The sequence below is a fragment of the Oncorhynchus gorbuscha genome, linkage group LG01 (assembly GCF_021184085.1).
Source record: "Oncorhynchus gorbuscha isolate QuinsamMale2020 ecotype Even-year linkage group LG01, OgorEven_v1.0, whole genome shotgun sequence".
Classification (NCBI taxonomy): domain Eukaryota; kingdom Metazoa; phylum Chordata; class Actinopteri; order Salmoniformes; family Salmonidae; genus Oncorhynchus; species Oncorhynchus gorbuscha.
Genome location: NC_060173.1, coordinates 7,069,564 through 7,096,641, shown reverse-complemented (window position 1 = coordinate 7,096,641; position 27,078 = coordinate 7,069,564). Strand labels below are relative to the sequence as shown.

Genomic DNA, 27,078 nt, shown 5'->3' with positions numbered 1-27,078 from the left:
GGACCGTTCTTCTACAGTACACCTGCATTGCTGGCTCTTTAGGGTTTTAGGCTGGCACTGTGACAACTGCTGATGTAAAAATGGTTTTGATTGGTTGATTAGTTAATTCCCTAATAAAATAGCATAGCTATATGTCTGTATAGTGATTTGCATTTCTCAAAATAAGACGGGGTTTATGAAAAACCTACTCGGCAACGAGTAGTCTACATATTACGGTAATGACACTGCGCTCCCTTGTGCGTACCTCCCATTACGGTACCTGCATACATCCGTCGGATTCTCCACCCCACTGTTTGCAAACCCATTGAGCACAGCTCAAAAGCTGCTGGTCGAATACCAGTGAAAGGAACACTCTGGCTTGTCTTCGCTTGCTATACTGTAAGTACACACAAACTTCAGTTTGTTTCGCTCAAACATTTCTTTGCGTGTTATTTTTATTTAGCACTAACTCGGTTTAGTTGAACAGTCGGTTTGTGTAGTTGAATGTCTTTTTTAAAAAATGTGAAAGATATATTAACTTCTCTGGACAAATAAACAATATTTATAATTGGTAGATTGAGGGCATCATGAGTTAATTATGTAGCGTCTGGTGGAATGTGTGTTTTGATATAATTTCAAGAATCACGCATTGGTTAATTCAACGACGCTTGTCCATTTGACACTTCTGATTATTCCTCGATGAAACAGTCACCACCAATATTCCCGATAATCGCTCATATGCCGGTTAAGGTCTTCTTCCGGATAAATTGATCAGCACTCTTGATATCCCGCTCACAGGTATCCCTGCAGCTATGAATAAATAGAATATTCCTAATTTGGCCACGTACAGCGGAACTATTTTTTGTTTCTTTGTTTTTTTGACAGGGTTGCGGGGTAAAAAAAAATCCCGACATTAGTTAGGCAATTAGTACATTTGTATATAATAAGCTGCATGTATGCATCTAACCTTCTCTCATTACTTGATGCTCTTTAGAATAACCTACTAAATAAAGGCTTGTATTACATTCTGATAAGGTGGGATGAACGCATCATCAACTTTGACATCGCTAAAGTTCTCTTTCATTTCTGCCTCACATGGGGAGCGAAAACGATTACACACTGATAACCCATCGTTTGCACGTTTGGTGGCGATAACACAACGGAGCCCCATTCATCTTCAATGAAGTGGGGGAGGGAGTTGTACACCGCAGGACAGAAGTTGGGGGTGAGAGCGACTGAAGTTTTGACTCATACTCCACGACATCGCGTTGATATTGACCAATCGAAGCTGGCTATAGCTTCCAACCGCTACTGGATTGGCTGACTGGCTTTTGATAGCTACCTTGCGGGCCCTCAGGTGAGGGCGAACAGGAGTTCGAGGCTAGCATGGCCAGGGAGTGCTGCTTGCATAGATCCTCTTAGGGACAGGGGAGATTTTCCTAACATTGAGTGGCTGCTGCCAACACACCGACTCAACTCCAGCCACTTTAACAATGGGATTTGATGGGAATTGATGTAAAATATATCACTAGCCACTTTAAACAATGCTACATAATATAATGTTTACATACCCTACATTGTTTATCTCATATGGATATGTATATACTGTACTCTATATCATCTACTGCATCTTTATGTAACATATGTATCACTAGCCAATTTAACTATGCCACTTTGTTTACATACTCATCTCATATGTATATACTGCACTCAATACCATCTACTGTATCTTGCCTATGCCGCTCTGTACCATCACTCATTCATATATCTTTATGTACATATTCTTTATCCCTTTACACTTGTGTGTATAAGGCAGTAGTTGTGGAATTGTTAGCTAGATTACTCGTTGGTTATTACTGCATTGTCGGAACTAGAAGCACAAGCATTTCGCTACACTCGCATTAACATCTGCTAACCATGTGTATGTGACAAATAACATTTGATTTGATTTGAAATGACATCAATTTGTTTACTGGTTTTAAGCAGTGGTGTAAAAATACTTGAAAGTACTACTTCGTTTTTGGGGATATCTGCATGTTACTATTTATTTTGACAACTTTTACTTCACCACATTCTTAATGAAAATACTATACTTTTGACTCCATACATTTTCCCAGACAACCAAAAGTACGTTACATTTTGAATGTTGAGCAGGACAGGAAAAGGGTCAAATTCAAACATTTATCAAGAGAACACGTGGTCATCCCCACTGCCTCTGGCCTGGAAGACTTACTGAACACGTGGTCATCCCCACTGCCTCTGGCCTGGAAGACTTACTGAACACGTGGTCATCCCCACTGCCTCTGGCCTGGAAGACTTACTGAACACGTGGTCATCCCCACTGCCTCTGGCCTGGAAGACTTACTGAACACGTGGTCATCCCCACTGCCTCTGGCCTGGAAGACTTACTGAACATGTGGTCATCCCCACTGCCTCTGGCCTGGAAGACTTACTGAACATATGCGGCTGTTGTAAATAATGTTGGACAGTGCCCCTGGCTGGCTATCTATACATTTTAAAAACAAGAAAATGGTTCCGTCTGCTTTGCGGAGTCAACTCTGCAGGCTACGTGGCCTAATACACCTCTGTGTGGTACTGCAAAAAACTAAAGTAAAGTTTTGAATAAAAGGACCTTTGAACTTACTCTACCGGTTGACATACGCCATTGGAAAACAGTGGATAACACAGCGCATTGATTTAATTAAAAACATTTTTTTAAATGTATTGCAGCACCCGAAGAAAATAACCTATTTTATACAGGACAAACCTAGGTAGAAAGTACGCATTAAATAATTTGACTGATTCAATGTAGTCGAAGTCATTGCCACTCAACTCCATTGAGATGTGCTGTACACGTTGCGGAGTTGAGCATTTTCAGCTGAATGACTGTAGTCTACCTGCTAGCAGCATGTGTCCTGAGTCCGACGCTACATCCGTAATCGGCAGACATGTCTGATTTAGAGAATCGCTGTTTGCATCACTGAGCAGTGAACAAAAAAAACTTAAATCCAGTCTTTAGATGCTACACACCCCCCCCCCCCCTCTCCACAAATCAAAATCTAATATGAATGCCAATGTTTTGTTTTAGGTTTGCACGCACACCTAGGGTATATCAATTTTGCTGATTTCTTTTGCATTTTTAAACACAAGTTGTAGGTAAGTCGTGTCTCTCAACAAAATAAGGAAGAAGTTTTGAGGAACCCCACAAATCAAATCAAATCAAATCAAATTTATTTATATAGCCCTTCGTACATCAGCTGATATCTCAAAGTGCTGTACAGAAACCCAGCCTAAAACCCCAAACAGCAAACAATGCAGGTGTAAAAGCACGGTGGCTAGGAAAAACTCCCTAGAAAGGCCAAAACCTAGGAAGAAACCTAGAGAGGAACCGGGCTATGTGGGGTGGCCAGTCCTCTTCTGGCTGTGCCGGGTAGAGATTATAACAGATTATCACAGATTTCACTCCGCGGTTTCACAAGTTTGGCGGTTTGTACGATAGTCCGTGTGATTAACAGGGGGGGGGGGGGGCTGAGCTACAACTGTGTTTGAGCCCTTGGTCCGTGTGAATAACGTGGGCTGAGCTACAACTTTGAGTCAAGGGGGGGTTCCGAAGCGGCCCGGGGCCCCAAATCTTTTTATACAAAAACTTCTGAATGGTTTTAACTACAAAGTACGATAAGCCATCTGTAAAAAGCCGAGACTGTTTTGCTCTATGATGCTACACAAATGTCATTCGAAGGTGACATAGTAGACATAGTGTCTATAATACTGTAAGGGGTTATTCTACATAGATCATAGTAAATCCTAGGACATAGTGTCTATAATACTGTAAGGGGTTCTTCTACATAGATCATAGGACATCCCAGGACATAGTGTCTATAATACTGTAAAGGGTTCTTCTACATAGACAATAGGAAATCCCAGGTCATAGTGTCTATAATACTGTAAGGGGTTCTTCTACATAGATCATAGGACATCCCAGGACATAGTGTCTATAATACTGTAAGGGGTTCTTCTACATAGATCATAGGACATCCCAGGACATAGTGTCTATAATACTGTAAGGGGTTCTTCTACATAGATCATAGGACATCCCAGGACATAGTGTCTATAATACTGTAAGGGGTTCTTCTACATAGACAATAGGAAATCCCAGGTCATAGTGTCTATAATACTGTAAGGGGTTCTTCTATATAGATCATAGGACATCCCAGGACATAGTGTCTATAATACTGTAAGGGGTTCTTCTACATAGATCATAGTAAATCCTAGGACATAGTGTCCATAATACTGTAATAAACTCACGTAGTTGCTGTCACAAACTCCGAACAACATGTTCTGTGCTTACATCATTCATATCAGGGTTTTGCTTAGGCAGACCTTAGTTGTGTTTTTAATTTAATTATTTTTTTTTTTTTTCAGTAAGACTCATGAATGCAACAGTTTATGTCCAATAGTTTTGTGTTCTTGTAGCCCTGGTTGTCCTTTAAAGAACATGGTAAATCACCTCATTGTGAGGCTCAATAGAAAGGCTGGACATGAAGATAAATGAGCAGACTATTTTTTTTTTTGCTGGGATCTCGCTACTGATGGGGTTAATGTGTTACCGTAGCCTAGCCGATAGAACATTTCTCTGCTTTGTTGTTTTTCAGTCATTCCTCTTCGTGTTTCAACACGATCTGTCAATGTGTGTGAACTGAACATGACCAACCATACTTAAAAGAAGGAAAAAAAAATAATTTTAGTACAAAAATGAACATTGATTGCTTCTAAACCATTATAAGAAAAAAGCTGTTTTAAAGTGCTTTAAAAAATAGCTGAAAATGAACTTTCCCTTTGACAAATGGAAGGATATAGTAGGGGGACTGGAGCGGGTAGGGGGACTGGAGCGGGTAGGGGGACTGGAGCGGGTAGGGGGACTGGAGCGGGTAGGGGGGACTGGAGCGGGTAGGGGGACTGGAGCGGGTAGGGGGACTGGAGCGGGTAGGGGGACTGGAGCGGGTAGGGGGACTGGAGCGGGTAGGAGGGGCTGATGCGGGACTGGGGGCGGGTAGGAGGCGGGACTGGGGCGGGTAGGAGGCGGGACTGGGGTGGGTAGGAGGCGGGACTGGGGGGTGGCCAATAATAGTATTGCTTCAGGCTCTTTCATGGCAGAATGGTATATTCACTATTGCAGAAGGAGGAAGAGAATAGGGACTGCGTGGGTGTCCGATGCATGTCGGACTGTTTGTGTATTGTCCCTGTATGCAGTTTATTTGAGCTTGAAGTCAGAATTATTTTTAATAATAGACACCATGCCAGGGAAAGCTGCCTCTTTCCTGTGTGTGCGTGCGAAGATCACCCCCCCCCCACCTACTTCTTGAAGTAACCTAATAGGTTTGACCTGCTCTGTAAAAGTCAGGGACCATACTATTTGGGTGTGTTTCGATGGGTGTCCCCTTGTCTCTGTCTGTCTCTCTGTCTCTCTGTCTCTGTGTGTCTCTGTCTCTCTCTGTCTCTCTCTGTGTGTCTCTGTCTCTCTCTGTGTGTCTCTGTCTCTCTCTGTGTGTCTCTGTCTCTCTCTGTGTGTCTCTGTCTCTCTCTGTGTGTCTCTGTCTCTCTCTGTGTGTCTCTGTCTCTCTCTGTGTGTCTCTGTCTCTCTCTGTGTGTCTCTGTCTCTCTCTGTGTGTCTCTGTCTCTCTCTGTGTGTCTCTGTCTCTCTCTGTGTGTATCTTAATGTGAGCATTAGAACACTCCCTAGTTTCCACAGGTCTGTGGACACACAACTAGTGTTTTTAAATACAAATTGAACTGATGTGTAGAGAGAGACGTGTGACTTGGTCCTGTAGCGATTTGTTGGCATATTGTACATAGAGATGCTACTGGAACTATCGCTGCTCTCATCTGTATACAGTAGATGCCTGGCAAGAGAAGTTGTTGAAAGTGGAATCTTTCTCTGTTCCGTGTGTGTGTATAAAAGCCGCACGGCTACATAAATGTCAGCTGACTGAACACAGGGATTGTGTTGCGAGCCAAACAGTAGTCTCCTGTTTTCCTGCTCCGAGGGAAACTAACACCCTCCTTAACCTTTCTTCGCCCATGGCAACGGTTCCATCACAGTAAACGTTGGACCTGTAAACAAAGGCTAAGTCAAGGGGGGCTGGTTTGTGGTTCTGGAGACATATTAAGACATTTTCCTGAAAGGGACACAAATTATTTGAATATAAGCCAATTCTTGGACTAAAAAATAAAACACTTTCAACTGAGAATCTCTGTCTGGGAAAACAGGCCTGGTGTGTTTCGTGATTGGTCGATGTTGGCTCAAATCACATCTCCGCTTCTACATCAGGTGTGTCAAAATCATTCCACGGAAGACTGAGTGTTTTGTTTTTTCCTTTTCAATTAAGACCTAGACAACCAGGTGAAGAGTTCCTTTTAGTAATTAGTGATCTTAATTCATCAATCAAGTACGAAAACCCTGCAGACACTCGGCCCTCCGTGGAATGAGTTTGTCACGTGGTCCACGTGCTCTTTCCATGACAGACTCACCAGGTGAATACAGGTGAAACCTATGATCACTTATTGATGTCACTTGTTAAATCCACTTCAATCAGTGTAGATGAGAGAGGGAGGAGACGGGTTAAAGAAGGATAATATGTATATATATATATATTTTAATCTTAAGGCAATTGAGACATGGGTTGTGTGTGTGTGTCATTCAAATCACAATACATTGAGAATCTCATATACGTATTGTATCGGCACCTAAACATTGTTGATAATATCCTAATGTGAGATCTCTAGCAATTTCCAGTAGTGATGCACTGATGTGATATTTCTGGTCGATATACCGATATCTGTTATTTTCCTTGCCAAAAAAAACCCAATACAGATATTTAAAGTTTTTGCTGCCTTTAAAAATGCACAAAAAAAAATGTATGTTTTTTTTTCTAGTACAGTTAAATAGTTAACACACACACATGGATGCAGCGGTCTAAGGCACTGCATCTCAGTGCAAGAGGCGTCACTACAGTCCCTGGTTCGAATCCAGGCTGTGTCACATCCGGCTGTTATTGGGAGCCCCTAGGGCTGCGCACATCGTCATCCGGGCCGTCATTGTAATTAATAATTTGTTCTTACCTGTCAAGTTAAATGAAGGTCACATCACACACACCACACTGACCAAAAAGTTATTTTGTTGGCATTTACTCATGTCCCCATGACCAGTAAAACATCATCAAAACCTTTTTCTTTCACTTACTTGCTGTGCTGTTTCATTGTTCAGTCGTTTCATTCTCAACCAGGATTTCTATGGAACTCCGTTTGCGTGTCGAATAACACTATTTGATGTCTCAAATAAGCCTGTTGACCAATCAGGACTTGAATATGACTGCCTGTTGACCAATCAGGACCTGAATATGACTGCACGTCACATAATAATTTAATGCGTTAATAATCTATGTAGTTATTACACATTCATTACACTATCACTTGTATTTCATATGTCACAACGATTCATTGATACATATGCTATGATGCTGGTGAAGTTGTCTGCGCACCTACTGGTCATAAAAAAATTAACGCTAGCTCGCTGATGGATGCAAACGATGTTCTACCCCAAAAACATAGCAAAACGACGTAATCTAGGCATCATCATCTAAAATAACCTTATTTTATAAAGTCTGACCCATCTATGTGAAGCTCGCCACAATAGTAGACTTTGCAGTTAAGCCTTCAAAATAAAAGTATGGCATAATTCTACTATTTGTATTCATTTGCATCAGTGCCAATGACATACTTTTATTTTGAAGGAAAAACGTAAATTCCACTATTGTGGCTAGCTTCACAACCCAGTTCGGTCAAGCCTCACTAGCCAGATGAAGCTAGCTGGCTGATTTTATAATGTTAGCTTTGGGCAACAGGGATAAGTAGCTGGCTAGCTATTTATTTTCATGAACTGAAGTTCAATTTCAATAGGCGAACAACAAGTGGCATCCTAGCTAATACTTACTCACAAGGATTTCTAAAACATTGCTAAGAATAATGAAAATGACTGCATTTTCTAGTAATTGTTTTCAGGCTGGTTGTATTAGTGCTAGCTAGGTACCAAACTAAAGCTAGCTCCCCTAGAAGTTGTGGTCGAACAAATGATGCTTTATTAGCAACACGGTATACATCGTTCGTGGACGGTGTTTGCTTGTTTGCAGAGTTTTTTTGTACAGCTTTGACAGTACTACTGTGTATCTTTTTGACACACAAAGACCCAAACTGCGTTCCATAGTATCTATGTCGTGAAGCTAATAGCAGTGACGCTATTACTGTGTAACTCCGGTAGGGCTACATCTGAAAAATAGCTCACTTGGTAGTGTGTTCTTGACCAGTCGGCGAAAGCCAACATCCACCCACAACACTGAACAGTTGATTGTCAATGGAATTTATTACCCTTATCTTTAATGTTTCTCACCTTTTGAGTTGTCTCACCACTGTTGGCATTTCTAGCTAATATCGGCCGATTCCGATATGTTAACCGATATATCGTGCATCCCTAATTTCCAGCCCTAGCTGCATAACTGTACTATTTAATACCTAATGAACCCTACCACCAAATTGTCCTTCCGGGTCAGGAATGAATCATAAGGATCGTCAATATGGATGATCGTCCATCTTGTTAGATAGACATGACGGGGAGACTTTCCTTTCTCTGCTCCCATGGAGCTAAGGATTCATCGTTGAGATTTGTTGATATGACATAGCTGAGCTGGTTTGGGCCGCGGAGCTAAGATGGTTATTGCAAGCGTCTGTGAAGATGGTGTCTTTCGTTAGCTGTTTTTAAAAAGAGATACTGGTGAGATTCTTTCTACTTACAGAAAGAATCTCCCAAGTAGAAATGGATACCATTTTCATGTCTCCGTGTGCAATATGAAGGAATTTGGCTGTGTTTGCGACCCAATGCTAACTGGCGTTAGCATTAACTGGCGTTAGCATTAACTGGCGTTAGCATTAACTAGCATTAGCGCCATGAAGTCTACAGGTATGGTAGCATACGCTATATCCATGATATTGATATTGAGTCATCAAATTTTGTCACATATGCCGAATACAACAGACCTGACTGTGAAATGCGTACTTACACGCCTTTAACCAACAATGCAGCTTTAAGAACTTGAGTTAAGAAAATATTTACTAAAGTGTGTATAGATATAGATGGTACCACCAACACATTCAGGGGTTTTTATTTTTTTTACTATTTTCTACGTCGCTCTGGATAAGAGCGTCTGCTAAATGACTTAAATGTAAATGTAAATGTAGAATAATAGTGAAGACTTCAACAATGGAAAAAAAACACACCAAAAAATGCATGGAATCATGTAGTAACCAAAAGTGTTACTCTAATCTAAATTTATTTTATATTTTGACATTCTTAAAATAGCCAACCTTTGCCTTGATGACAGCTTTGCACACTCTTGGCATTCTCTCAACCAGCTTCATGAGGTAGTCACCTGGAATGCATTTCAATTAACAGGCGTGCTTTAAGTTCATTTGTGGAATTTCTTTCCTTAATGTGTTTGAGCCAATCAGTTGTTTTGACAAGGTGGTGTTGGTATACAGATGGCCCTGTTTGGTAAAAGTCCATATGGCAAGAACAGTTCAAATAAGCAAAGAGAAATGACAGTCCATCATTACTTTAAGACATCAAAGAAACCACTACTAAAGAACACCAATAAGACGAAGAGACTCGATTGGCTCAAGAAACATAAGCAATGTACATTAGACCGGTGGAAATCTGTCCTTTAGTCTAATGAGTCCAAATTTTTGATTTTGGTTCCAACCGCCATGTCTTTGTGACGCAGAGTAGGTGAACGGATGATCTCCGCATGTGTGGTTCCCACCGTGAAGCATGGAGGAGGAGGTGCTTTGCTGGTAACACAAAGTGATTTTATTTTCTAATTCAAGGCACACTTAACCAGCATGGCTACCACAGCATTCTGCAGTGATGCATCATCTTGTCTGGTTTGTGCTATCATTTAATTTTTTTCAACAGGACAATGACCCAACACACCTCTAGGCTTAGTAAGGGCTATTTGACCAGGGAGATTATTATTATAATCTATTGACAAATGTCCTCCATCTTGCTGCTGCAAATATTAAATGGGCATTTTGGGATTTTTATAAATTAATGATGCGTAACCTTTTTTAATTCTTGAAGAATATAGTTAATGATACATTTTTTTGTTCACCTATCACAATCCATCAGAACCCAAAATATCATAAGCTTTTTTTACTCCAATGTTTGTGAACAAAGTGAATTTAAACACTGTATAGCCTCAATATTAAAACTATACTTTTTGATATCCTGCATCCATAGCTCTGTGCCGATTTAAAATTTGATTGTGGTTACATTTCTCCAGCCCCATCCCTCACCAAAACAGTGACCGGGAGAATGCTTTGTTTCAACTACTGATTGCAGCTTTAAATCCTTAGAGATCTGTGAGGAACAGTCCTTGTCAAAGGGTATCCTGAAGGCAGAATTGTCTTGGAATGGGAACCAGCCAATGAGGCACTTGTCAACATGATTATCATAATGTTGTAGATTCCAATGGAGTCAGAGCTCACCACGTGTAAAATATAGTGGACTACGATACCCACATGAATATATATTGCTAAGTGGACTACGATGCATTTTCTGCAACAGTGAGTCTGATTTTTAAATGGTTGGATATAGAAGATAGGCTTATCTCAGTGGTAGGTGTTGTGTTTTGGCGTTTGCCCCGGGAGGGGGGGGGGGGGTCCGTTGATGGTGTGGAGCTGCAGAGGTTTTTATCTTCATGGAAATGGTTGGGTGTAGAGTAGATGGAAGCATCTGGCAGTGGTAGCCTATGGTTGACATTCATTTGGTCTTTCTGTAGTGTTGTCTTCATTCAAAGTGACTTACGGTACAGTGATACAGCTATTTTTAGTTTCGTAATCCCTGTGGAAATGAAACTCATAACCTCTTTGTTCTAGCGCTTACAAAGGAAGCCACACAGGACGACTGGTTGAGATTGTGGTTGGCATCTCTCACTGTTAATCTCTCACCGTGGAAAGGAAGTGCAGTACTGCAGATGTTTGAGATTCAGATCGGCCTCTAGAGTCGGCTATGATGGGCTACTGATGCAGTGCAGGGAGCCACTCAGCCCCTGAGCCCTCAGTCATCCCAGAGACGCACGGATAGATTTTAATTTGTATAATTTCACCTTTATTTAACCAGGTAGGCCAGTTGAGTTCTCATTTACATCTGTGACCTGGGCAAGATAAAGCAAAAAAAGAACAGAGTTACACACAGGATAAACAAAAGTACAGTCAATAACACAATAGAAAAAGTCTTTATACAGTGTGAGCAAATGGAGTAAGGAGGTAAGGCAATAAATAGGCCAATAGTAGTGAATGAACACTGGAGTGATAGATGTGCAGATGATGATGTGCAAGTATAAATACTGCTGTGCGAAAGGGCAAAAAAAAAAGTAAATAAAAACAATATGGGCATGAGGTAGGTAGTTGGGCTATTTACAGATGGGTTATGTACAGCTGCAGCGATCGGTTAGCTGCTCAGATAACTGATGTTTACAGTTAGTGAGGGAAATATAAGTCTCCAGCTTCAGCGATTTTTATTTATTTATTATTTTCATTTTTTTGCCATCCGTTCCATTGGCAGCAGAACCCAACCATAACATGCATAATTAGATTGGATTTGCTATTTACAGATTGGCTGTGTACAGCTGCAGTGATCAGTGAGCTGCTCAGATAACTGATGTTTAAAGTTAGTGTTACGGATACAGGTATCCTGTGTGTATTTTCTTTCCTCCTCCACTATTCACAGGTGTCACCAATCATCATTCCCCAATCAAGTCATTCATCTGAAGACACACCTCCTGTTTCCATTACCCAATCACATCCCCTTTCCCTTGGTTTAAAAAGCAATTCTGTTGTTTCCTCTGTCTCTCTGTCTCTCTCTGTCTCTCTGTCTCTCTCTGTCTCTCTGTCTCTCTCTGTCTCTCTGTCTCTCTCTCTGTCTCTCTCTCTGTCTCTCTCTCTGTCTCTCTCTCTGTCTCTCTCTCTCTCTCTCTGTCTCTCTCTCTGTCTCTCTCTCTGTCTCTCTCTCTGTCTCTCTCTCTGTCTCTCTCTCTGTCTCTCTCTCTTGTTTTTACATGCCACTCTGTCTGTTATCCTGTGAGTTTTGTTATGGTGTTTGATGGTGGGGAAAGGAGGTACCAAGCCAAGTCGCCTATGGACCTACTCTACACGTAGGAATACTTTGTCTAAGTACCCTAGTTAGAACTGGGCGGACCACCCGTTGTATTTGATTGGTTAGGTAGTTAGCTGTATTGAAGCATCTAGCTTAGGGGTGTTTTGGGATATTTCTTTCTTTCCTTGGGTCCAGCTCAGCCCCTTTTCCCACGCCCTCTTTACCGTGTGTATAAAAATAAACCAATAGTGTTTGACGGTAGATTTAAGTTTTCTGTCGTTTTTGTTCTCGCTGTTCGGCAGCCAAAGGAGGTGTTGGCTTTGGGGATGACCAGTGAGATGTACCTGCTGGAACGCGTGCTACGGGTGGGTGTTATAGTGAACTGAGATAAGGTGGAGCTTTACCTAGCAAAGACTTATAGATGACCTGGAGCCAGTGTGTTTGGCGACGAGAGCATACAGGTCGCAGTGGTGGGTGGTATATGGGTCTTGGGTGACAAAACGGATGGCACTGTGTGATAGCACTACATCCAATTTCCTGAGTAGAGTATTGGAAGCTTTTTTTATAAATGACATCGTCGAAGTCGAGGATTGGTAGGATAGTCAGTTTTACGAGGGTATGTTTAGCAGCATGAGTGAAGGATGCTTTGTTGCGAAATAGGAAGCCGATTGTCGATTTAATTTTGGACTGGAGATGTTTAATGTGAATCTGTAAGGAGAGTTTACAGTCTAACCAGACACCTGAGTAGTCGTCCATATATATTTTAAGTCAGAACCGTCAGATGCACACGTCTATACTGTATACCTCGTTCTTTCCCAACTGTATTTAATTTATTTATTTATTTTGCTCCTTTGCACCCCATTATTTTTATGTCTACTTTGCACATTATTCCATTGCAAAACTACCATTCCAGTGTTTTACTTGCTATATTGTATTTACTTTGCCACCATGGCCTTTTTTGCCTTTACCTCCCTTCTCACCTCATTTGCTCACATTGTAAAAAGACTTGTTTATACTGTATTATTGTCTGTATGTTTGTTTTACTCCATGTGTAACTCTGTGTCGTTGTATCTGTCGAACTGCTTTGCTTTATCTTGGCCAGGTCGCAATTGTAAATGAGAACTTGTTCTCAACTTGCCTACTGGTTAAATAAAGGTAAAATAAATAAAAAATACGGTGCATTCGGGAAGTATTCAGACCCCTTCCCCTTTTTAAACAATTTAATCCATTTTGAATAAGTCAGAAACAGTCAGAAACAGTCAGAAACAGTCAGAAACAGTCAGAAACAGTCAGAAACAGTCAGAAACAGTCAGAAACAGTCAGAAACAGTCAGAAACAGTCAGAAACAGTCAGAAACAGTCAGAAACAGTCAGAAACAGTCAGAAACAGTCAGAAACAGTCAGAAACAGTCAGAAACAGTCAGAAACAGTCAGAAACAGTCAGAAACAGTCAGAAACAGTCAGAAACAGTCAGAAACAGTCAGAAACAGTCTGTAACAAAACAAAACGTGAATGGGTCTGAATACTTTCTATACACACACACACACACACACACACACAGACACACACAGACACACACAGACACACACAGACACACACAGACACACACAGACACACACAGACACACACAGACACACACAGACACACACAGACACACACAGACACACACAGACACACACAGACACACACAGACACACACACAGACACACACACAGACACACACACAGACACACAGACACACACACAGACACACACACAGACACACACACAGACACACACACAGACACACAGACACACAGACACACACACTTCTAAACCTTTCTAGACACACAGACACAGACACACAGACACACAGACACACACACTTCTAAACCTTTCTATACACACAGACACACAGACACACAGACACACAGACACACAGACACACACACTTCTAAACCTTTCTATACACACAGACACACAGACACACACACTTCTAAACCTTTCTATACACACAGACACACAGACACACACACTTCTAAACCTTTCTATACACACACACACACACACACACACACACACACACACACACACACACACACACACACACACACACACACACACACACACACACACACACACACTTCTAAACCTTTCTATTTGAAAAGCAATGTTGATGGGTTTTTCACGCTCAACAGTTTCCTGTTTTGTATCAAGAATGGTCCACCACCCAAAGGACATACAGCCAACTTGACACAACTGTACTGCAGTGATAGCTGAGATGGTTCAGAGTCATTTTCTGGGTTCTGTTGCTTTGTTGCTGGTCTGCCAACAGTAGCATGGCTGTCCCAGAGGCTCAGACATCACTGCATGCTGGCCTGGCCTGCTGGTTTGTATTTTCAGGTTTCATAATTTTCCCAGTTTTTCTGCTCTCTCTCCCATCCACTTTTTTTCTTAATAGGAAAAACAACAAAATTGGATGTTTTATGTCCACATCAGGAGACCAATCTCGAGGTATGGTGAAAAAATAGTTGCTAGTGTCCACCTAGCAAGAGGCTGTTTAGTGGTGTTTTTGAAAGGCACGTGATTAGAGTTCTCCAAACAAAATACCCTGGATTGATGCATTATGCCAAGTATGCATAGGCTACTTGTAGATACTTGTAGATGACATTTAGTTGAGAAGGTGTTGGGGGAAGCCTTTCCATCAACCAGAAGCTTGTGCTAACGGCTACACAGAGGCATTAATACCTACACCAAAAAATGTCTGCAGCATTGAAGGTCCCCAAGAACACTGGCCTCCCATAATTCTTAAATGGAAGAAGTTTGCAACCACCAAGACTCTTCCTAGAGCTGGCCGCTCGGCCAAACTGAGCAATCCTGGGACCAAGAGCCTGATGGTCATTCTGACAGCGCTCCAGAGTTCATCTGTGGAGATGTCCTTCTGCAACATTCTCCCATCTCTACAGTACTCCACCAATCAGGCCTTTATGGTAGGGACCAGACCGAAGCCACTCCTCCTAAAAAAGAACACGAACGCCTGCTTTGAGTTTGTTAAAAGGCACCTTAAGGACTCTGACCATGAAAAACAAGATTCTCTGGTATTATGAAAACAAGATTGAACTCTGGCCTCAATGCCAAGCTTCATGTCTGGAGGAAACCAGGCACTATCCATGCAGTGAAGCAAGGTGGTGGCAGCATCATGCAGTGGGGATTTTTTTCAGTGGCGGCGACTGGGAGACTAGTCAGGATCGAGGGAAAGATGAACGGAGCAGTGTACAGAGATCCCCGATTGAAAACCTGCTCCCGAGCACTCAAACTTGGGGTGAAGGGTCACCTTCCAACAGGGCAACCACCCTAAGCACCCAGCCAAGACAATATAGGAGTGGGTTCGGGACAAGGCTCTGATTTGTTCTTGAGTGGCCCAGGCAGATCCTGGACTTGAACCCGATCTAACATCTCTGGAGAGATCTGAAAATAGCTGTGCAGCAATGCTCCCCATCCAACCTGACAGCTTGAGAGGATCTGCAGAGGAGAATGGGAGAAACACCCCAAATACAGGTGTGCCAAGTTTGTAGCGTCAAACCCAAGAAGACATGGCTGGAATTGCTGCCGAAAATGCTTCAACAAAGTACTGAGTGAAAGGTCTGAATACTTATGTAAATGTGATTTATATATATATTAATTTATTTTATATGTATATATATATTTTTTTTTATAAATTAGCAGAAATGTCCACCTGTTTTTTCTTTGTCATTATGGAGTATTGTGTGTAGATAGAAGAGGGGGAACAATTGAACCCATTTTAGAATAAGTCTAACGTAAGTGTTATAAAAGTGACTGGGCCTGAATACTTACTGAATACACTGTACATCTGTAAGGTCCCTCAGTCAAGTATTGAATTTCAAGCACCTGTTCAATGAAAGCCGCATAAAAGGGCAGTGATTGGTAACCATAACAGATCAGACTGAATATCGCTTTAAGCCTTGGTCAAGTTAATAATTAGGCTGTGGATGATGTATTAAACCACCCAGACACATCCGAGATCCAGTCGTCCTTCTGAACTGAGCTGCAGGACAGGGATGAAACCGCTCAGGGGATGTTACCATTGGTTGTTTAAAAAAACGCCTACAGAGTTCAATGGGGGAGAGGATCAACTACACAATAAAGACCTGAATGACAGAGCGAAAAGAACAATACAAATATTTCTAAACATTCATATGTCCAAGGCACTAAATGAATACTAAAGGAATAACACTGCATAGGAATACACGTTTTGGCCTAAATGCAAAGCCCTACAGTTTGGGGCAAATGCAACACAACTGAGTAACTGCCTCCTTCCCTCCCATGTTTGTTTTGTTTTTTCAAGCATGTTGGTCTTTTGCATGGGAATGCTTGACATCCGCAAATACCGGGGAGATTTTCAGGATAAGAATAAATGGGATGGAGCTAAGCAAAATACACAATCCTAGAGGTTAAACTTACTTCAGTCTGCTTTCCATCAGACGCTGTGAGGAATTCACCTTTCAGCTGGACAATAACCTTAAAACAGAAGGCCACATCTACACGGGAGTTTCTTACTAAGAAGACAGGGACATTTTCCAGAGTGGCCACCTTTGCAAGAAAATATTGTAAAGGATAGTATAATAATGGGATAGTATACAAATCTCTTAGACTTACCCAAGAAGACTCACAGCTGTAATATATGCCAAATGTGTCTCGAACACGTATTGAGTCAGGGAGGGGGGAATACTTCATCTGCATTATTTATTTTGTATTAAAAAAATAAAAATAAAATTAATGTAGCATTTTCCTTCCACTTTCACATTCCACTTTAAAATTAATCCAATTTAAATGAATTCTAATTCAATTAACTTCGTGACAATACCGTTTGAAAGAATCCAAGGGTTGTGAAAACATTTGCAAGGACCTGTATAGAATCGTGTGTATCGCAACGTCAAATTGTACAGAGGGAGGATTGCCATAATTCTAGAAGTATGCACCTCCAAAGAAATTGTTTAGTGATCAAGAATATGAACCGTTTTTAGTTTGCAATGGGGCGTTAAGTAATGATTACTAGCATAGGTCTAGTCTTTTTTGGTATGTCACAATTGACTTAATTTACTGAGCGCTTGCATTTGCAATTTGTTGTTAAAATTGAAGTATTACATAATCAAAATGTTGTAGACTAAATGAATGAAAAGGGCTGTCTTAGTAGCCTGAAATAGACACATTAGCTTGAGACTCGGGACATTGTGACTTGACATGTTTGTGACTGTAATTTCTTACTTTAAGGATGTGAGGGAACGGGTCATTAACAGTACGAGAGAGAGAGCTCTTTTTTTTTGTGTTTGTACTTTTGTCTGAACTCAAAAAAAAAAAAAACGAAACTGGAACATGAGACTAAACATTATTTTTTGTGTATACCTTTTATTTAACTAGGCAAGTCTGGTAAGAACAAATTCTTATTTTCAATGATGGCCTAGGAACAGTGGGTTAACTGCCTGTTCTAGGGGCAGAACGACAGATTTTGTACCTTGTCAGCTCGGTAACCTTTCGGTTACTAGTCCAACGCTCTAACCACTAGGCTACCCTGCCACCCAATTTGACAGTAGGATGTTACAGAATGGTGTAGTATGGAACTCAGTGTCCTCATGACACCTCTCTCTTCATCAGGGTATTTCTTATGTTTGTTTCTGTCGTCATGGACTCTGTTAACTCTTTTTTTAAATGTTCTTTTTTTTAAAGATGTAAAGGCCCAATGCAGCTGTTTTTATATAAATATCAAATTTATTGGTAACAGTTAAGTACATTACTGTAATAGATTTCCATTTAAAATTGACAAACTTTTGCTTGGCCTGTCTTTTAGATTGGTCTGACTGGGGAGGGAAAACTGAAAACTAGCTATTACTGGCAGAGGTTTGGAGCTCTTTGTTATTGGGCTATTAACCAATTTACCGTACAATGATCTCCTTGGTCCTTCTGTAGCTCAGTTGGTAGAGCATGGCGCTTGTAACGCCAGGGTAGTGGGTTCGATCCCCGGGACCACCCATACGTAGAATGTATGCACACATGACTGTAAGTCGCTTTGGATAAAAGCGTCTGCTAAATGGCATTTATTATTATTATTATCTCACCGTGGTAAACTGAAACTCTCACCTATGCAAACCTGCTCCTCTTGACTATTAGGGGTGTACCGTTACACGTATTTGTACAGAACCGTTCGGAACGGGGACCTCTGTTCGGTTCGCACTGTGAACTCGAATGAAAAACTAAAATGAAAACACAAGCCCGATAAGCTATGACTACGCTGTGTTATATGCCTCTTGAGTAAATCTGAGATGACAACGGCTATTCCGTTAAAACAACTAAAGCCGCATAGGCACATTGTAATCAAAAATATTTAAATCTTAATTGGTGCATTTTCAAGCTGTCCGGGAACTAGTTTTGTACAATGGCAACTGGTGGGGTCAATAAACCTCCATCGTTTTAGATCTCCAGTTTGAAAACATTTTGGTTTCCTAGTAGATTAAAAGGGCAATGGAGCAGAGGGTATATTTATAGTTGATAGTGTTTTCGTCCCAAAATGGCACCCGCTCCTTTATACAGTGCAACACTTTGAACCAGGGCCCATAGGGCTGTAGTCAAAAGCAGTGCGCTATATAGGGAATAGGCTTCCATTTGGGACATAAGCTGAATAGTGTCTCAGAGCACTACACCCAGGGACTCGCAGGGAGTTTATTAAGGACAGTTAGAGATTGGGAAAACTAGGTCAGGGTCCTGATCAAATTCAACCAGTCAACTTTATGCAGCTGACAACACCTCAAACATAAGGGTATATTTACCTCTATAGACCCATCTACCTTTACCAGCTCAACCAGTCAACTTTATGCAGCTGACAACACCTCAAACATGTCGCCGTAAACATGTCGACAGCACCCCAGTATTTCCTCCGCTGGAGAAAAAACAGAAACGACAACAACTTGGTCTCTGTATTCAAGCATCTGATTCTGACCGGGCCAAAGAAATCAAAGACATGACAAGAGCTGCAGCTATGTTTTATAGCCACGGATATGCGTCCATTCTCAGCGGTTGAGAAGAATAGGGGGTTTCGGCACCTCCGTGAAAGTGCTCGAGCCACGTTACCAACTTCCCCCTCTCCCACGCATTTCAGCAAACCGGTAGTGTTCGGTCTATATAAGCAAGTCAACGTTGTCAACGAATTGGCCAATTCACCCTGTGTTACTCTTACTACATATGGATGGACAATCCAGGGCTACAGAGAGATACAGTGACTTCAGAAACTTTTCATACCCCTTGATTTATTCCACAGTTTGTTACAGCCCGAATTCAAAATAGATTCAATCGTTCCCCCCCCCCCACCAAACTACACAAAATACCCCGTAATGACAAAATTAAAACATGTTTTGAAAACTAAATGCAGAAATATCTAATTTAAGTAGGTATTCATACCACTGAGTCAATACATTACATTACATTTAAGTCATTTAGCAGACGCTCTTATCAATACATGTTAGAATCAACTTCGGCAGTGACTACAGCTGTGAGTGTTTCTGGGTAAATCTCTACGAGCTCTGCACATCTGGATTGTATAATATTTGCCCATTTAAAAAAAAATATATATATTTTCAAAGTTCTTCAAGCTAATTGGTTGTTGATCATTTGTTAGACAACCATGTTCAAGTCTTGCTATATATTTAAGTCAAAACAAACTCGCTTCTTCTTGTATATTTGGCTTTGTGTTTTAGCTTATTGTCCTGCTGAAAGGTGAATTCTTCTCCCATTGTCTGGTGGAAAGCAGACTGAACCAGGTTTATCTCTAGGATTTTGCCTGTGCTTAGCTCCATTCAGTTTCTTTTTATCTTGAAAAACTCCCCAGTCCTTAACGATTACAAGCATACCCATAACATGATGCAGCCACCACTATGGTTGAAAATATGTGAAGTGGTACTCGATAATGTGTCTTATTGGATTTGCCCTAAACATACATATTTGTATTCTGGACAAAAAGTTAATTGCTTTACCAATTATTTTTATATATATATATATATACACTTTTTTTTTGCAGAATTACTATAGTTCCTTGTTGCAAACAGGAAGCATGTTTTGGAATATGTTTTAAATTCTTTACAGGCTTCATTCTTTTCACTCTGTCATTTAGGTTATTATTGTGGAGCAACTACAATGTTGTTGATCCATCGTCAGTTTTCTCTTATCACAGCCATTCAGTTCTGTAACTGTTTTGAAGTCACCATTGGCCTCGTGTTTATCAACAGAATCGGCATGATGAATACACCCCTGGTCAGGCGTAAACACAATTCACTTTCATAGCAGCCACGTTGTATTCCTTCTCCCATCTATGCACTCTCCTCCTCTCACCTTTTCCCTTTGCTTGTGGACTTCAATGCACACACATCAACTGTATGTGACCAGGCGATTTAAAAAAATAAAAAACTTTCCAAGCCATGTCATAACTGCTACACAGCCTACATCGTTGTCCCCAAGCTAAGAGAACTAGTAACGCATTACTAAATCTGTGACAATCATGCAGTAACGTTAGTGTACAGTCAGTAAGCAGTTTAGCACTTATACCGGTGGGCCCCAATGGCAATAAATTAGTACAACCAAAAACAGAAAATCACATTGTAGGATTTTTAATACATTTATTTGCCAATTATGGTGGAAAATAAGTATTTGGTCAGTAAACAAAGTTTCTCAATACTTTGTTATATACCCTTTGTTGGCAATGACAGAGGTCAAACGTTTTCTGTAAGTCTTCACAAGGTTTTCACACACTGTTGCTGGTATTTTGGCCCATTCCTCCATGCAGATCTCCTCTAGAGCAGTGATGTTTTGGGGCTGTTGCTGGGCAACACGGACTTTCAACTCCCTCCAAAGATTTTCTATGGGGTTGAGATCTGGAGACTGGCTAGGCCACTCCAGGACCTTGAAATGCTTCTTACGAAGCCACTCCTTCGTTGCCCGGGTGGTGTGTTTGGGATCATTGTCATGCTGCAAGACCCAGCCACGTTTAATCTTCAATGCCCTTGCTGATGGAAGGATGTTTTCACTCAAAATCTCACGATACATGGCCCCATTCATTCTTTCCTTTACACGGATCAGTCGTCCTGGTCCCTTGGCAGAAAAACAGCCCCAAAGCATGATGTTTCCACCCCCATGCTTCACAGTAGGTATGGTGTTCTTTGGATGCAACTCAGCATTCTTTGTCCTCCAAACACGACAATTTGAGTTTTTACCAAAAAGTTATATTTTGGTTTCATCTCACCATATGACATTCTCCCAATCTTCTTCTGGGTCATCCAAATGCTCTCTAGCAAACTTCAGACGGGCCTGGACATGTACTGGCTGAAGCAGGGGGACACGTCTGGCACTGCAGGATTTGAGTCCCTGGCGGTGTAGTGTGTTACTGATGGTAGGCTTTGTTACTTTGGTCCCAGCTCTCTGCAGGTCATTCACTAGGTCCCCCCGTGTGGTTCTGGGATTTTTGCTCACCGTTCTTGTGATAATTTTGACCCCACGGGGTGAGATCTTACGTGGAGCCCCAGATCGGGCGAGATTATCAGTGGTCTTGTATGTCTTCCATTTCCTAATAATTGCTCCCACAGTTGATTTCTTCAAACCAAGCTGCTTACCTATTGCAGATTCAGTCTTCCCAGCCTGGTGCAGGTCTACAATTTTGTTTCTGGTGTCCTTTGACAGCTCTTTGGTCTTGGAAATAGTAAAGTTTGGAGTGTGACTGTTTGACGTTGTGGACAGGTGTCTCTTATACTGATAACAAGTTCAAAACAGGTGCTATTAATACAGGTAACGAGTGGAGGACAGAGGAGCCTCTTAAAGAAGTTGTTACAGGTCTGTGAGAGCCAGAAATCTTGCTTGTTTGTAGGTGACCAAATACTTATTTTCCACCTTAATTTGCAAATAAATTCATTAACAAATCCTACAATGTGATTTTCTGGATTTTTTTTCTTCTCATTTTGTCTGTCATGATGATAAATTACAGGCCTCATCTTTTTAAGTGGGAGAGCTTGCACAATTGGTGGCTGACTACTTTTTTGTGTGTGTACCTACACTAACTACACACACACCCTTTTTTACTCTTCATTCGCTGCTTCTACATTCTTTACTATTTAATTTATTATCCGGAAGTTTCTTTACCTTTTCAAGTCCGTATCTCCCTCAAATACCTCTACATCTGCACATTGATCTGATACTTCCTGTATATAGCTTCACATTGTGGTGTGTGTGACTGTATTACTACTATTCTTTAAAACTCTGCATCGGTGGGGCTCGTAAGCAAGTATTTCATAGTAAAGTCAACACCTGTTGTATTCGGCGCAATTCAAAAAAATATATATAATTGTTAGTTGCTGTTTGGAAAATAGAATCATCAGGAAATGACACTGATAATAATAACTTTTACAGTGTTCGTTTTATCAGCTGTTGTACATAATGGTAACACAGAAGAAACATGATTTTTGACTGCACTGAGCCTTTAAGAGCCTAGGAGAGAGCGAGAGTGGAGAATGGGGGGGGTGGCTTTTCTTCCTTCCTGGCATTCATCTTTAATTTCTTCATTGTCTGTTAGCAGGTCAACCAGGGATCAGTAATGTAGACCCTGGGTGGGTTGTGTGTGTGTTTGTGTTCTCACAACCCAGATGTCTCCATTGACATCCAATGGGCAAGAGCTTCTTGCTTTTTCACAAATAACACGGACTGTGACTGGAACACACACACACACACACACACACACACACACACACACACACACACACACACACACACACACACACACACACACACACACACACACACACACACACACACTAACATCCAGTGAAGCAGTGACCGAAGAACCGTTGCGTTTCTGGTGCACAGGCAGAATTAAGAGCGCTACAGTATTAGAGAGTGCAGAGTTTAAGTGTACAGACACCACATTGAGTAGGCAGGGCAATTCCTGTCACCATATTCCTGGTGTAGGCTGAAAGCCGACAGAAACGTCAGTGGCTCAGATCAGACTCTGTCACTGGCTGAAATGTCAGGCTTTGTTGTCAGTAATCTCTCAGGTTTTTTTCTGTCATGCTGTGTTTAGCCTTAGTTTATTTTCTCCAACACATTCCCAGCTGTTGGGTTTTATTCCACTTGTGGATGTGAGGAATGAAACTTTGTATTTTTAGATTGAAGATTCACTCCTGAATCCTGTTGGAAAGGAGTTAATCTCGTCAGTCAAACGCAGCATTTGTACATAGCGAGTCATTAATGCTTGTCAGTCACGAAAACAATGTTGCCTCATGACATTCCAGAAGCTGTCAGGAGCATTTTTCGTTACTTCAGGTCTTCCTGTTAGACAGTGATTGTCCACACACTGAAAAACAAGCTATACTGACACTCTCTCTCTCTCGCTCTCTCCATCACAGGTGATTTCTGCAGGGTGCCAGCACGGCAGGATATCTGTCCAGAGAAGGGCATTGCATACTGGGTTAGGAGCTAGGTGTGGACCCCACTCCCAGACCCTCCAGGTTCCTATATTTGAGTAAGTCTCTTCTCACTCAAACACACACATCTATATCTACTCTTGCCTCAGAATCCTGTACTGTGTGGTATCAATAGTTGAGTAAATCACTCTGATTCTACTCTAGCCAGTACAGTCAGTCAGTAAATCACTCTGATTCTACTCTAGCCAGTACAGTCAGTTAGTAAATCACTCTGATTCTACTCTAGCCAGTACAGTCAGTTAGTAAATCACTCTGATTCTACTCTAGCCAGTACAGTCAGTTAGTAAATCACTCTGATTCTACTCTAGCCAGTACAGTCAGTTAGTAAATCACTCTGAATCTACTCTAGCCAGTACAGTCAGTCAGTAAATCACTCTTTGAATCTACTCTAGCCAGTACAGTCAGTCAGTAAATCACTCTTTGATTCTACTCTAGCCAGTACAGTCAGTCAGTAAATCACTCTTTGATTCTACTCTAGCCAGTACAGTCAGTCAGTCAGTAAATCACTCTGTGATTCTACTCTAGCCAGTACAGTCAGTAAATCACTCTGTGATTCTACTCTAGCCAGTACAGTCAGTAAATCACTCTGTGATTCTACTCTAGCCAGTACAGTCAGTCAGTCAGTAAATCACTCTGTGATTCTACTCTAGCCAGTACAGTCAGTCAGTCAGTAAATCACTCTTTGATTCTACTCTAGCCAGTACAGTCAGTCAGTCAGTAAATCACTCTTTGATTCTACTCTAGCCAGTACAGTCAGTCAGTAAATCACTTTGATTCTACTCTAGCCAGTACAGTCAGTCAGTAAATCACTCTTTGATTCTACTCTAGCCAGTACAGTCAGTTAGTCTGCTCTTTTTCTTCAGTTCTCTTGTTCTTCACTATATTAGCCAGTATTCTACAGTGCAGCATGTGGAGTTATTCAATCATTTATTTTATCTACAAGCTCATTGAAATAAGCATTGGCCAGTTCTGGTGGGCCTTGAGGCTAACTCGCTGTTGGGGGAGCGGATTAGGGGAGTGGGGGAAAGGGGGTGCGGTGAGTGAGTGGGGGGTGAATTGTGTGCGCTGCACAGGCAACACTATTTTATGATGTAGTTGGTGTCACATTTCCTGTCACCACTTTGACAAAAGCCCCTCTTTCAGGTCTCTCACTATAGCACTACTGTACGTCAGATACTAGACTGCCTTGGATCCTACGTCTGAGGGCCTGCTTGTTGAACCGGGATGGCTTGTTGAACCATGATGTCATGTTGATCGACCTGTTAGTGTTTGTTACACACGGCTAGGAGGATGGCTTGTTGAACCGGGATGGCTTGTTGAACCGGGATGGCTTGTTGAACCATGATGTCATGTTGATCGACCTGTTAGTGTTTGTTATTACACACGGCTAGGAGGATGGGTTGGTGAACCATGATGTCATGTTGATCGACCTGTTAGTGTTTGTTATTACACACGGCTAGGAGGATGGCTTGTTGAACCATGATGTCATGTTGATCGACCTGTTAGTGTTTGTTATTACACACGGCTAGGAGGATGGCTTGTTGAACCATGATGTCATGTTGATCGACCTGTTAGTGTTTATTACACATGGCTAGGAGGATGGCTTGTTGAACCATGATGTCATGTTGATCGACCTGTTAGTGTTTGTTATTACACACTGCTAGGAGGATGGCTTGTTGAACCATGAATTAATGTTGCTCGACCTGTTAGTGTTTATTACACATGGCTAGGAGGATGGCTTGTTGAACCATGATGTCATGTTGATCGACCTGTTAGTGTTTGTTATTACACACGGCTAGGAGGATGGCTTGTTGAACCATGAATTAATGTTGCTCGACCTGTTAGTGTTTATTACACACGGCTAGGAGGATGGCTTGTTGAACCATGTCATGTTGATCGACCTGTTAGTGTTTATTACACATGGCTAGGAGGATGGCTTGTTGAACCATGATGTCATGTTGATCGACCTGTTAGTGTTTATTACACATGGCTAGGAGGATGGCTTGTTGAACCATGATGTCATGTTGATCGACCTGTTAGTGTTTATTACACATGGCTAGGAGGATGGCTTGTTGGGTCTCTTTTTTTTTCTTTTTTTTTACTACACATTAAGACATTGACAGCGGGAAAGTTTACGCTTTACAACGCAACTGTTTTCTGATGTTGTAATTTCCCTTGTCCTGTGTATCTCTCCACCAGAGAGACCTCGATGGGTCCCTTGTCCTGTGTATCTCTCCACCAGAGAGACCTCGATGGGTCCCTTGTCCTGTGTATCTCTCCACCAATGAGACCTCGATGGGTCCCTTGTCCTGTGTATCTCTCCACCAATGAGACCTCGATGGGTCCCTTGTCCTGTGTATCTCTCCACCAATGAGACCTCGATGGGTCCTCGATGGGTCCCTTGTCCTGTGTATCTCTCCACCAATGAGACCTCGATGGGTCCCTTGTCCTGTGTATCTCTCCACCAATGAGACCTCGATGGGTCCCTTGTCCTGTGTATCTCTCCACCAATGAGACCTCGATGGGTCCCTTGTCCTGTGTATCTCTCCACCAATGAGACCTCGATGGGTCCCTTGTCCTGTGTATCTCTCCACCGGAGAGACCTCGATGGGTCCTGTGTATCTCTCCACCAGAGAGACCTCGATGGGTCCTGTGTATCTCTCCACCGGAGAGACCTCGATGGGTCCTGTGTATCTCTCCACCGGAGAGACCTCGATGGGTCCTGTGTATCTCTCCACCGGAGAGACTTCGATTTGGTCTGACCACAGACTGTTGAACGGACCATTTTTAAGTCTGGGGGTTCCCCCCCCAAAATTTTTTTTTTTTTCGTCAATTCAGTTTATTTTTTATCATAGAACTAGTGATTTATTTCATAGGAACCCTAGATCTAGTCGTAGTAGGACCCCTAGTGGGCCCGTAGTGGGGGAGTGGACCCCTAGATCTAGTCTTAGTAGGACCCCTAGTGGGGGTGTGGGCCCCTTGTGGGGGAGTGGGCCCCTAGATCTAGTCGTAGTAGGACCCCTAGTGGGGGGAGTGGACCCCTAGTGGGGGGAGTGGACCCCTAGTGGGGGGAGTGGACCCCTAGTGGGGGGAGTGGTAGGACCCCTAGTGGGGGGAGTGGTAGGACCCCTAGTGGGGGGAGTGGTAGGACCCCTAGTGGGGGGAGTGGTAGGACCCCTAGTGGGGGAGTGGTAGGACCCCTAGATTTAGTCGCAGTAGGACCCCTAGTGGGCGGGTGGGGGAGTGTACCCCTAGTGGGGGAGTGGGAAGGAAACTCTACTTCTACAGGTTAATGGGCTTTCTCTTGTTGTCATGTTGAAAGCACACCGTGTCACATTCATCTTGGTTCCGGGTGTTTTGTGATGTGAACTAGGGGTTTTAATGTGAA

The 27,078-nt window shown here is 42.0% G+C and overlaps 1 protein-coding gene across 2 annotated transcripts in view; it reads left to right on the top strand.

The window, feature by feature from the left end:
- The first annotated feature begins 258 nt into the window (after positions 1-258).
- The window catches only part of tp53i11b (tumor protein p53 inducible protein 11b), an 85,096-nt gene continuing 58,276 nt past the window's right edge, over positions 259-27,078 (top strand). For both annotated transcript variants that reach the window (XM_046344285.1, XM_046344279.1), the window contains exons 1-2: positions 259-378; positions 23,613-23,728. The gene's annotated coding sequence lies outside the window, so the exon portion shown is untranslated. The remainder of the gene's footprint in view (positions 379-23,612; positions 23,729-27,078) is intronic.